The sequence below is a fragment of the Lipotes vexillifer genome, unplaced genomic scaffold (assembly GCF_000442215.2).
Source record: "Lipotes vexillifer unplaced genomic scaffold, Lipotes_vexillifer_v1.1 scaffold98, whole genome shotgun sequence".
Taxonomy (NCBI): Eukaryota; Metazoa; Chordata; class Mammalia; order Artiodactyla; family Lipotidae; genus Lipotes; species Lipotes vexillifer.
The window spans coordinates 902,120-916,137 of record NW_006799611.1 but is presented as its reverse complement, the minus strand read 5'-3'; the positions used below and the strand labels follow the sequence as shown (position 1 = coordinate 916,137).

Sequence of the window (14,018 nt, the reverse complement as noted above, 5' to 3'; positions counted from 1 at the left end):
GGAATGCATACATGAGCTCATTTGATTACAAGTGATTACACAATAATAAATCTAGAAATGTCAAATTCACAAAATTAGGAATAAGAAATGAAATATGATCACATGATAGAAACTTTAAAATAGAAAACAATTTTCCCCTAATAAATTTTAAAGTCTCATTGATAAAAACTTTATAGAAAAATATAGAAATCTAACAGATCAGTAACTATGGAGAAATGATAAAACATAATCAAATGACTGCCCAAAGCACAACGGGAAAATTCTTTAAAACTAATTCCTATGCTATATAAACTGTTTCAGAGGGGGAAGAAGGGAGAAAGGGAACAAAGGAGAAAATTTGCTAATTATTTTTTATAAAAGCATGCTATCAAAACTGGACAACAAAGCAAAAACTGTAAGCCTATCTCACTTATTAACACAGAAAGAAACATTATAAACCAAATGGCATTCTGGTTTATTTTAATCTCTTGTAGGCTGAGTGTATTATGAGTGTGACACACTGAAAAAATTGAGTTACTGGTACCACCACACTGAGGGCAAGATCCTATTTTATGATAAAATTACCACCAGAAGGCCCTCTCAAAAGCTCTTTTCCATTCAAGACCACTGCTAGTAGCAGGTACATCATTACCTGTGCTTCCTTCTACAAGTGACAGGGAGTGGTGAGAGATAAATCTGGAAGGAATGACTGGTCCTATCCTGCTGAAGGCTGAGTCTGAGCTTTAAATGTGGGCACTGGAGGCAGCACTGAAAACTTCTGTGTGACATGCTGTGACGTATGTTCAGAAAGGATAATCTGTTGATGGTCTTAAAGCAGGAGCACGTCTGAAACAAAGGTCAATTCTAAGATTTCAGTAAATATGCTCTAGGTTTGAGGCAATGAAAGTAACAGTGGGTATGGAAAACAGAATTGATGGGACTAACTGACTGGGTAGGCAGGAAGATGCAAGAGTATCCCAAGGTACACATAATACTATCAAGAAAATGAAAAACCTACCAAATGTAAAATAATTAGCTAGTGGGAAGCAGCAGCATAGCACAGGGAGATCAGCTTGGTGCTTTGCGATGACCCAGAGGGGTGGGACAGGGTGGATGGGAGGGAGGCTCAAGAGGGAGGGGATAATGGGTATATATGCATGCATATGGCTGATTCACTTTGGTGTACAACAGAAACTAACACAGTATTGTGAAAAAATTATACTCCAATAAAGATCTATTAAAAAAGAAAATGAAAAGATAATCTACAAGATGGGAGAAAATATATTCAAATCATATAATTGATAAGTAACTTGTATCCAGAATACATAAAGAACTCTTAAAATTCAATAATAAAAAGACTACCCAATTGAAAAATGGGTAAAGGATTTCAATAGACATTTCCCCAAAGAAGATATACAAAAGAGCATACAAAAGATGTTCAATATCATTATTCATTAGGGAAATGCAAATTGAAACTACAATGAGACATCACTTTTCACCCACTTGGATGGCTATGATAAATAAGACAGACACTAACAAGTGTTGGAGAGGATATGGAAGGATTAGAACCCTTATACATTGCTGGTGGGAATGTAAAACGGGGCAGCCACTTTGGAAAACAGTTTGGCAGCTCCTCAAAAAGTTAAACAGGGGCTTCCTTGGTGGCACAGTGGTTGAGAGTCCGCCTGCCGATGCAGGGGACACGGGTTCGTGCCCCGGTCTGGGAAGATCCCACATGCCGCGGAGTGGCTGGGCCCGTGAGCCATGGCCGCTGAGCCTGCACGTGCTCCACAACGGGAGAGGCCACAACAGTGAGAGGCCCGCGTACGGCAAAAAAAAAAAAAAAAAAAAAAAGTTAAACAGAGTTATCACGTAACTCAACAATTCTACTCTTAGGTATATACCCAAGAGAAATGAAAACATAATGTCCACAGAAAACTTATCCATGAACGTCTATAACAGCATTATTCATAATGGCCAAAAAGTGGAACCAACTCAAATGTCCTCAAATGATGACTGGATAAATAGAATGTGGTATACCTATAAAATGGAATATTATTCCATTTTATTACATACTATATGTATTATGCCATTCTTTCGGCAATAAAAAAGAATTAAGTATTGATAGATACGACAACATGGCTGAGCCTTGAAACACTGTGCCAAATGAAAGAAGTTAGACACAAAAGGCTAAATCTTGTGTGATTTCATTTATATGAAATGCCCAGAATAGGGAAATCCAGAGACAAAAAGTAAATCAGCGGCTGCAAGGAACTACTGGGCCAGGAGTGACTGCAAGTTGTTTTTTTTTTAAAGGGGAGACAAAACTTCTAAAATTAAGTTGTGGTGATGGGTATACAACCCATTAAATATACTAAAAAAACCTCTTAACTACCTATGAATTATGTCTCAATAAAGCAGTTTTAAAAAACAGAGTGATGCAAGGTAAAGTAGTTACCAATCCCAACGGGTAACTAGGAAAATGTCATAATTAGTAGGAGAGGTAACAGCACCTACCATGTATTTAACGCATGTATTGTAAAAGACTCTGTGCAAAGCACTTTTTGTATTCTCATTTAATCCTCGTAACAACCCACTTGATAGATATTTTTTATTCCTATAGTATAGAATAAGAAATAGACAAAGAGGCTAAACTACTTGTCTAAGGTCATAAAACCAGTAAGCAGTGAACCTGGAATTTAAATTCAAAACACTTGCTCAGGCCCAATAGAGTCTGAGAGGTGAGACAGTATGGAAGGTAAAGATGAGTATTTTCACAAATAAATACCTGAAACAATGTACAACACATTCATAAACTCCAGAGCAAATTATTCACCGTCTTCAGACCTAATGAAGTACTAGAAATTTTATACGTCACCTTTTGCAAAGTTAAAAAAAAAAATCCAATAGTAACAATTCTAAAACAAACACATCAATCCCAGCTAACTCCTTCCATTGTTCACTGAGATTATCTGGCTTTTTTTTAAAGCAGAGGACAAAGGGTAAATATTAAAGAATCACTGAACGAGTGCTTCCCTGGTGGTGCAGTGGCTAAGAATCTACCTGCCAATGCAGGGGACATGGGTTTGAGCCCTGGTCTGGGGAGATCCCACATGCCGCGGAGCAACTAAGCCGGTGCACCACAACTACTGAGCCTGCGTGCCACAACTACTGAAGCCCACGTGCCTAGACCCTGTGCTCAGCAACAAGAGAAGCCACCAGAATGAGAAGCCCGCACACCACAATGAAGAGTAGCCCCGCTCGCCACAACTAGAGAAAAGCCCGTGCGCAGCAACAAAGAACCAACGCAGCCAAAATAAAATAAATTAATAATAATAATAAAAAGAATCACTGAACTAGATGACCTCCAAGATCCCTTCCAACTTTGAAAAGTTTAAAAGCAGCCTGTATTTATTATTCAACTGAGGAATTGTATGTCAAGTTTTATACACTATTTAAATACCAATTACATGTCCTAAAAACACAGAGGACAACAATATAATAGGGAAGCCGACCCACGAGTGACTTTTCTTGAAGCCCTCCAGAGATTTCTTAATCATGGCATATGATAATTTGCATGCTTACTGTAGAGAGCACATTTTAACACAGTAAATATTACTTTAGTAAATCTCTAGACTGGCACAAATATACAATAATACCAACACCCCATGCGTACAAAAATACTTAAGTCAAATGCTTTACAGTTCACAAAGCAGACTATGTAAACTTGGGTCTGGTAATACCCCTGTACCATCACACTCACGAGTTAAACTAAAGCTCAAGAAGGTTAAAAGATCTGTCCAAGGTCACATATCTCGGAAGTGGTATGTCAGGATTTAAACAGAAGCGTAATTCCAAATCTAATATTTTTCTAAGTTAAAAAAAACCCCGTCACTTAGCAGAAAATTTCTTGGAATTTAAATGCTCTAACAGTACAAAGTATGGCAGTGATTGGCCTTAAAATGTGCAATATATACTCCTCAGAAGAGAAGTAAAAGAACCTTTCCGGTCTAGGGCAATTAAATACAACTACATTATTATTTTTTATTGAAAAAGAAACCATTTTAGTAAATAATTTAAAACACTGCATTTTTAGCAAGTTTATAGCTTACCTAATGCAGAGTTGTATTCCTGGGATAAAGTTCCTTATGCCATGACCATCAAAAAGCAGTATGAATGAACAAGGAAGAGGAACCCATTTCTTAGTTTTGTTTCAAATTAAAATCACATTGATTTCTGAAAAGAAAAATCACGTTGAAAATGTAAGAGATGCTGATGCTATTCACTGTGTACCAGTGCCTTGCTAATAAATACTATACTTGTGGGTGAGTGGCAGAAAGAAAATTAATCACGATTGATATTTTTTGGTTATATTAGCTTTGTTTCTGTACCTTCTTAGCTTCTGCCTTTTTATTTTTTAAATAAACTTTTAATTATGGGATAATTTTAGTTTTACAGAAAAGTTGCAAAAAATGTTGAGTTCCCATATGACTGTCAGCCAGTTTTCCTTTAATGTTAACATCTTGTATTACCATGGTACATCTGTCAAAAATAGGAAACCAACACTGGTCAGATACCTATGTAATTTTGCAGAATTAAACTATCCTTTGCAAAAATGTTTTTGGCCTCCAGACCATTATCAATCAATACCCCTATATTTTGTCATTGGAACCCTGTAGCCAAAGAACTTAGTAAAACCTATTTTAGGGTTTTTAAAAAACAAGCTACCTACTTTGTGAAGTTTGATTCATGTCACAGCTGAATGTTTACTTAAAAACATTAGGGCAAATGGTCCATTGTAGTAAATTCTTTGAGATTCAAAAGAGAAGTTATTGTTCTAACCACTAACTCCCCACTTATCAGTCATCCTGCCATTACCTTACAATAAAGCCAAGGAAATGTTTTTAACTGCACCCTCATATTCATTAGAATTCCGGATAAGAAGCTCAATCAAGAACAGCAAACAGCACTTGCTGGTATGTATGTTCTACATACCAACAAAATAAAAGTTTTTTCCTCAGTATGTTACAAATAAGACAAGTCTCCTTCTATTCTAATTGCAAACATAAATAAGGTAAAAAGGAAAAGTTCATGAAAATAATATAGAACTATATTCAACTTATTGTAAGAGGCACATTTTTTTCACGTTTTTAAATTTCTGATATCAGGATGTGATGTCCAGGTGGAAGTTGTAACAGTTGTCTCTGCCTAAGACAATGATAGAGCATTCCTGAGAGCCTCATCAACGTTTCTGATGGCACAAAAGATGACACTGCGGAAAAGCACAGATGCAACTCTGAATTGAAAAGTATTCAAGAGTAGGAAGGTTAAGAAGGTTAATGAACACTTTAACCGATTTATTTCACTTCTCTTCTTTTTATACATACACTAGAGTATCATTTTTAAATGTCTAGGGACTTCCCTGGTGGTGCAGTGATTTGGACTCTGCGCTCCCAATGCAGGGGGCCTGGGTTCAATCCTTGGTGGGGGAACAAGATCCCACGTGCATGCCGTGGCTGAGAGTTCGTATGCTGCAACTAAGGAGCCCGTCCGCCCCAACTAAGACCCGGCGCAACCAAAAAAAAAAAAAAAGTCTAAATAAGTTTAAAAATGTGAAGAAGCGGGCTTCCCTGGTGGCACAGTGGTTGAGAGTCCGCCTGCCGATGCAGGGGACGCGGGTTCGTGCCCCGGTCCAGGAGGATCCCACATGCCGCGGAGTGGCTGGGCCCGTGAGCCATGGCCGCTGAGCCTGCGTGTCCGGAGCCTGTGCTCCACAGCGGGAGAGGCCACAACAGTGAGAGGCCCGCGTACCGCAAAAAACAAAATGTAAAGAAGCATATGTAATAGCTTAATTGACAGTGTTTTCTCTTCCCTTGGTGGTACATAAAATAATCGATGGTATCTAGGATTCAATATGGTAGTAATTCAGCTGCTACACCTTATAAGAAACCTTGATAAACTAGCTTACAGACAAACCGATAACTTAGATGAGAGAACATAAAACAAAGGCCTCCCCCATCAGAAAATACACAAGAAAATAACACAATTTTTCATTATTATAATAAAAAGACTATTTTTCCAACCCTAAGAGTTTTCTTCATGTGAAAAGTTAAAATCTTCCTCAAATTTTCTGCTTGTGTAGCAGATTCCTGCACTGAATCCAATGAATATGGAGGGACAGCCAGGGTGGGAACCTGCTACAAGTAGAAATTTTTAACTAAATTCTTTCAACCAAACTCCTTTTCTAAGGACCTTGGCTGTGGAGAGCAGGCATCAAGAAACGTAAGTTCAACTAAATGTTCCTAAAAGCTACAGAATGAATTTTTAAAGTCACATTTTTCATAGCGCTTGTTAGTTCCAGGAATCTACACTTAGCAATTATTTTTGGTAAAAATATACCTAACATGAAATTTACCATTTTAACCACTTAAAGTGTACAATTAGTGGCATTAAGCACATTTATGTTGTTGTGGAACCATCACCATTACCCATTTGCAGAACTTTTTCATAATCCCAAACTAAAACTCTGTATCCATTAAACTCTCCACTCCCTCTTCCCACTCAGCCCTTGGTAAACTATACTCCACTTTCTGTCTCTATGAATTTGCCTATTTTAGATACCTCATATAAGTGGACTCATACAATATTTGCTCTTTTGTGTCTGGCTTATTTCTCCGGTGAATACTTTTGTAAAGCAAAGAATGAAGAACCCCAAATTATTATGTTTCTCATAATTTAACTGTACACAGTGACACAATCTCTGAACTAAGCATACAGCTCTCCCAGAAATTCTGCTACTGTTCCATGAGCCCCAAGGGGCAGAGGATCTCAGACCCTTCCTTAGCCTGGAGACAGACCTGGTTAAGCAGCTGTAACTCAGAAAGCAGGCTCTTTAGAACCCTGGAGGCCATGTTGATGGAGCAAGGGAAGTAGGGAGCTGGGCAGGCCTGAAAAACCACGGTAAGAAAAAGCAAGGATTCATCAAGTTACTTTGGCCCTGAGATGGCCTTCTCTCTGTCCTCCAGGAGCTCCTGCACCCTGACACTTAGGTTGGGCGACACCTGTCAGAGTTGAGGTCAGACAGCAGTCTAGTCGCTGACATTGTCACCCGTGCAGGAAGCTTCACAGGGTCATGAGTCACCTTCCATGGCTCAGAGGTCAGGGCAGGCTCGCCCAGAGAAAACCCAGTTAGGAGAGGCAAAAACAAGACAGAAGGACACACGATTGGCAGAGAGAGAGAGAAACACAGATGGGCAAAGAGCTGGACGGACAGGCAGGCCATGAATGAAAGTTAAGGACTAAAAGGGAAACAGAGGGTCAGGAGACACAGAAGCAAGATGGAAACAGAAATAAAGACAGGGTCCAGATACTCAGAGATGGGTTCGAGAGAGACAAAGTGGAGAGAAATACAAAGTTGACAGGAGCCGAGTTGAGGCGCAAAAAGGGCATGTGACCACAGGTGACACAGACAACAAAAAAGGTGAAACACAGAGGTAAACAGAGGCAGATATCAGCGAAGTCCCGGCGTAGTCTTTCTACCGGCCTTGACTCGATTCCGAGGCCGCCAAGCCGCGCCTACCCGGCGCCCCCGAAAGGCTGGCGGGCGGACCGACGGGGGGCAGGATCTCTAAGCGCTCTGGCCCGCTGAGGTCCGCCGCCGCGGGGTGACCTTGGACGAAATGCTGCCTCAGGGGCCTTGGGGTCGCAGTACGCGCGCCGGGCTGGCCGGAGACAGTAGGGGTCGGACCCGGGGTGCCGGGACTCCAACGGCCCGCGCGCGGCTTCAGCATCCCGGTCGGCGTAATGGGCCTGGCGGTGCCAGCGGTGCGCGCGCCGCGACCTGCAGAGAAGCCCTTATACCTCTCCGGTTTCCCTTCCTGCCCCCCCTGCTACCCGTTGTCCAGACTCCGACATACCTGCCAAGTCCTCGACGCTCACATAGCCCACCGGTGGGATAGTTTCCGCCACCGCCGGCGCCAGGCCCGTTCAAGCCGTCGCCGCCGCAACCGCCTCAGCCTGCGCCTCCCGCCCCCGGAAACACTTCCCGGTCCAGCCCCCACCAAAACTGCCAGTGCTTCCGGGGGTGCGTCAGAGAGAAAGCGATGTGCGCATACGGGACTCGCGTTTGGGGCGGGGCGTCAGGAGCGTGCTCAGAGAGAGCCGGCGGCTGCGCAGTATAACTTGGAGCAGGTCAATCTGCATTAGGGGCTCTAGGGCCTCCGCTGAGAATTGAGCGGATACCGAGATCTAAACCCTTTGACCTATCTCAGTTTGTCTAGCAGAGATTGTGTCAAATCCTTTTGTGCCTCCACAGAGCCTTTGGCTAGTAGTGGATGCTCAGTAAGTGTTCAATGAAAGGACCAGTGCCCTCTGTGTGGCAAGCACTATGCCGGGAGCCCCTGGGAAAAGCTCCACCCCAACTGGAGGGAATGACTCATAATTGGTCCAGACTCTTCGTGGTAAACTCATTCTCATTAGCCAGTAGTTGGACTAGGCATAGGCATGTGACCAACTTCTAGCCCATAATACGTATTATAGAAGTCATTGAGTGGGGCTTCTGGAAAAGTCGTTTGCTTATTTTGTTTTTGTTTTTACGGAGTCCACTAGGACTTCTAGTTGAGTGTGCTGCTTAAGTGCTTTGCCATGGCCTGCAAAGCAGAAAGATTGAGAGAGCCTAGGTCTCATATGACATTAAGCTACAGTCTCAGCTTTGGACTGCTTACTCCTGGATGTCTGTTGCATGAGCCTAATAAACTTACTTGGACTTTATTTCTAGCAATATTATAGACTACATATCTCCAAATATAATGGCAACAAAATATATAAAATTGCTAGGAGAAGTATTGAAAATACACTTCTTAAATGTATAGATAACCTTGCGAGAAAGTCAGGAAAATCATCTGAGGCCAGAAAGGGAGCAGAAACATAAGCCTAGGAAGTTAGAATTAATGTTCAGAAGTTATGCACAGGTACAGTCTGTATCTGTTCTGATTGGCTTGGTGCATATGCCATACTGACAAATATTTTGAAAATCATCTCTGGAGGTAGGTAACCAATAATGCTACTACCAGCTATGGGGACATCTACGTGGGTCCAGGCAGGATGACAGACAAATTGGAACATTAGGTTGGGACCCAAGAAGGAATATATCTTTGGGGAAGGATAGACTAGAGAAAAAACAAAATACTGCCCTGCAGAGGCAGGCAGCAAGGAAAGTTGACTCTGTCTTGGTTCTGGGTGGAAGGGTAAAACATTTTCCTAGTGGATGCATGGCCAAAGTCTGGCCATCACATGGCCACACTATTTGCATGGTCCAAAAGCCCACAAGCTGAACATTTCAATTTAAAATAGATCTGGGTAGATAGTACCTATGGTACTTGGCCAAAGCAAAGTCCTCTTGAGAAGAACCCACCGTCAACCCAGGTCTCAAAGAATTCCCACAGATAGGCTTCCAAATGAATATGAACCCACAATCAAAAAACAGAAACCCATGAGCTGAGAAGAGAAGTGGCAGAGTCAGATACATTTTAAGTGTATAGCTCATTGGAAAGGTTAAATAACAGATACAGCTGAAGAGAAATCAGTGAGCTAAAAAATAGATTTGAAGAAAATTACCCAAAAGCATCCCAGAGACAAGGAAATTTAAAAAAGTGACGTCTATCACATGCTTATCAGTTATGTTAGAAGATAATAAAGTGAATATGAGCCAGGCAATTGTCAAATAATGATGGCTGAGAATTTTCCAGAATCAATGAAAGATAAGCATCCTCAGGAAACCCAGTGAATACCAAGCAGGATAGGGGAAAAGAAAACCTAGATTCCGTCTGGTGAAACTGCAGAAGCATGAGATGATTTTAAAAGCAGACAGGGGACTTCCCTGGTGGCACAGTGGTTAAGAATCTGCCTGCCAATGCAGGAGACATGGGTTCAAGCCCTGGTCCAGGAAGATCCCACATGCTGCCGAGCAACTAAGCCTGTGCACCGCAACTAGTGAGCCTGCATGCCACAACTACTGAAGCCCAAGTGCCTAGAGCCTGTGCTTCACAACAAGAGAAGCCACCCCAATGAGAAGCCTGTGCACTGCAACGAAGAGTTGACCCTGATCGCCGCAACTAGAGAAAACCTGCACACAGCAATGAAGACCCAGCACAGCCAAAAATAAATTAAAAATAAAAATTTAAAAGCAGACAGAAGTCAGATAATCCACCATGGAATGACAGTGATACTAACTCCTGACTGTACAACAGCAATAATGGGAACAATGATAACAATAATAGCATGACATAATATCATTAATGATATAATAGCCTTACTGTGATGAGAGAAAATAATCTTATACCTAGAATTGCATACTCAGCAAACAATCTTTCAAAAATGAAAACATAGTACTTTTTGGATCAACAAAAACTAAGAGTTACTACCAACAGAACTTAACTGAAGGATCTAGAACAGGGGTCCCCAACCCCCGGGCCATGGACTGGTACCAGTCCGCAGCCTGTTAGGAACTGGACCACATAGCAGGAGGTGAGCAGCAGGCAAGGGAGCAAAGCTTCATCTGTATTTACAGCCGCTCCCCATCACTCACATTACCGCCTGAGCTCTACCTGCTGTCAGCATTATGGTGAGTTGTATAATTATTCCATTATATATTACAATGTAATAATAATAGAAATAAAGTGCACAATAAATGTAATGTGCTTGAATCATCCTGAAACCACTCCTCCCACCCCCTACCCCTGGTCCGTGGAAAAATTGTCTTCCACAAAACCGGTCCCTGGTGCCAGAAATTTGGGAACTGCTGATATAGAAGATATATTTCAGGAAGAAGTAAAATGATCCCAGGAGGAAGATCTGAGGACTAATAAGGATTAGTGAGCAAATGAAATGGCAAACATGGTTAAAGATAAACAAACATCAGAGACAAAAAACAAGAACAATTATAATTTGTGTGATTAAAAAAGGCAAAACCAAAATAATGGAACGATCGTAATAAAGTATAAGAGGATTACTGAAGTTAAAATACTATAAAGTGTGTGTTAGTTAACTATTGCATAACAAACAGCCACAAAACCTAGGAGGGATGCTGCTATATTTGTTTATTGCTCACATGTCTAGTGTGTGCTGGGGGTTGGTTAGAAAGCTTTGCTAAGCTTGCCTGGGCTTGCCTACGTGTCTGGGGTCAGCTGATCTAGTATCGTTTTGACTGGGAGCCTTGACTCTTCTCCGTGAGTCTCTCACTCACCAGCCAGGATGTTGGGATAAATTCTCATGGCAATGGCAGGGACACAAAAGAGAGCAATGGAAATGTACAACCACATTTTTCAAGACTTTTTTAAAACATCTCATTGGCCAGAGCAGGTCACATGACTGAGTCCAAGGCTGTAGTAGGAGGGAGCTGTGAAGGATTATGGCAAAGGGTATGCATACAGAGAAAGTGAAGAATTGGAGCCATTAGTTCAATCAATCTAATTGACTGGTTCCACTGTCCATAAAAATATTGATTAACATTAAACTTCTAATTAAATATGAATGTTAAAATTTCAAGGCTTACTATGGAAAGAATAAAAATAGTTATAGACCAAACCAGAGGAAGAAAAGTAATATTGTTAAAAAGCAGGAAAGGAAAAAAGGGGAAGGGAATAAAGGCAGAAACAAAAGAACATAAAAAGTGGAAAAATATAAAGCATGAAATAAAGTGGAAAAATAAATGTAAATATTTCAGTAATCACAGTAAGTATATTTTAAAAAACCTAAACCTTCTAGTTAAAAGAAAAATTATAACACCAGCTTTAAAAAAATTTTTTAGCTGTACGCTCTTTATTTTTAAAATTAATTAATTGATTTTATTTTATTTTTTGCCGTGCAGCTTGCAGGATCTTAGTCTCCCGAGCAGGAATTGAACCCAGGCCCACGGCAGTCAAAGGGCTGAGTCCTAACCACTTGACTGCCAGGGAGTTTCCTAGCTGTACACTGTTTAAAACACAAAGAAAATTTGAAGTAAAAGAATGGTAAAAGAGATTCCATGCTGGGTCTGTTAGCTGTATTAACATTGGATGAAATAGACTTTAAGGCAAAAAGCACTGCTAAAAATAGTGTGGTGAATTTTATTATTGTGCTCAGTAATTTGCTACTCCTCCCTGTAAGAGGCCCTACTTCCCACCCCATGGACTTCAGGCTTGGTCACTGAAGAGCGAATGAAATTATGTGTGCCCTCCTGAGCAGAGCTTTAAGAACCACTGTTCTGGGCTTCCCTGGTGGCGCAGTGGTTGAGAGTCCGCCTGCCGATGCAGGGGATACGGGTTCGTGCCCCGGTCTGGGAAGATCCCACATGCCGTGGAGCGGCTGGGCCCGTGAGCCATGGCCGTTGAGCCTGCTCGTCCGGAGCCTGTGCTCCACAACGGGAGAGGCCACAACAGTGAGAGGCCCACATACCACAAAAAAAAAAAAAAGAACCACTGTTCTTTCCCTCTGCCAGAAGCAGATCATGTCCCAGATGGGACCGCTCCTTCTGCTTGGATCCTTGAATGAAAATAAGATAGAATGAAGAGTGGGTAGTTCCACAAATGACCCCCAAAGATGTATAACATGAGTGAGAAATTAACTCTCCTTCTTGTAAGCCACTGAGATTTTGAAGTTAGGTGTGGTCATGTGGCTGCTTTGAGTAATGTAATATGAAGTGTGTCACTTCCAAGTGGGTACTTTTTGAGCGAGTGCATGATTCATGCTATCATGTTGTTACTGCAGCATAAGTTAACAAAAGATGACTAATACAAATAGGCTATTTTTTAATGAGAAAGGTTCAACTCAGCAGGAGTACATAATAAGTCTATATTGTATCCACATAATATTATAATAGCCTCAAACTATGGTATAGAGTAAAAATTGATAGAATTATTAAGAGAAATCGACAAATTCACCATCAGAGTGGAGACTGTGGAATTCATGAGTGCTGTCCACCAAATATTTCCTGTCTTTCTCCTGGATATGTGGTAGGCCTGCCCTTGAACACAGATGTGGCCTTGTGGTTTTCTTTGACCAATGTAAAAGGAATTGAAATGATACGTGTCACTTTCAGGTGAAAGCTTTAAGAGCCAATGTGTAATTTCCCTCTCTCTACTTTCTCTCTGCCATGGGGACCAGCAATGTTCCAGAAAGTGGCTGCCCCATCAAAATGAGTCCTAGAGTGAAGATTGCATGTAGCAGAGCCCTAAGCTGACCAGAGATTAAAATATAGGGTAATAAATAAATATGCTTTTGATGCTATAAGCTTCTTAGAGTTTGAAGTTAGTGTTTGTTATTTTAGCATAACATAGGTTAAAATTACTAGTGCAGTTTTTTTTCCATTTTTAAATTAAGGTACAAATTACATACAGTAGAATTCACCCTTTTTGGTGTATAGTTCTATGATTTTTGACAAACACGGGCAGTTATGTAACTATAACCACAATCAAGACGTAGGACAGTTCCATTAGCTCCAGAAATTCCCCAGTGTCCCTTCGTAGCCAACCCCTTACCCCTGGCAACCACCAATCTGTTTTCTGTCCCTGTAGTTTTGCCTTTTCCAGAAAGAATCGTACATAATACAGTATGTACCATTTTGAGTCTGGCTTCCTTTCCTTAGCATAATGCATTTGAGAGTAGTGCATGTTGTTGTGGTATTAGTAGTTTATTCCTTTTTATTGCTGAGTGATATCCCATTATATGGATATACTGCAGTTTGTTTATTTTCCAATTGAAGAACATTTGAATTATTTCCAGTTTTTGGTAATCATGCATAAAGCCACTATAAGTATTCATGTACAGGTTTTAAGTTTTCATCTCACTTGTATGAATAAGTATGAGTGGGATTACTGGGTTGTATCCTAAGTATATGTTTAACTTTTAAAGAAACTGTCAAATTGTTTTCCACAGTGATTCATTTTACATTGTTCAGTATATCATTTTACAGTCCCACAAGCAATGTAGGAGAATTCCATTGCTCCACATCCTTCCTTTTATACTTGGTATTAACAGTTTTTAAAAGTCATTTTAATAGACAT

General features: G+C 40.8%; 1 protein-coding gene across 1 annotated transcript in view; it reads right to left on the bottom strand.

The window, feature by feature from the left end:
- Nucleotides 1-7,924, bottom strand: part of ZBTB43 (zinc finger and BTB domain containing 43) — a 16,911-nt gene extending 8,987 nt beyond the window's left edge. The window contains exons 1-2 of the mRNA XM_007471709.1: nt 7,896-7,924; nt 4,092-4,215 (exon numbers count right to left, since the gene is read on the bottom strand). The gene's annotated coding sequence lies outside the window, so the exon portion shown is untranslated. The remainder of the gene's footprint in view (nt 1-4,091; nt 4,216-7,895) is intronic.
- Between the last annotated feature and the right edge of the window lie 6,094 nt (nt 7,925-14,018).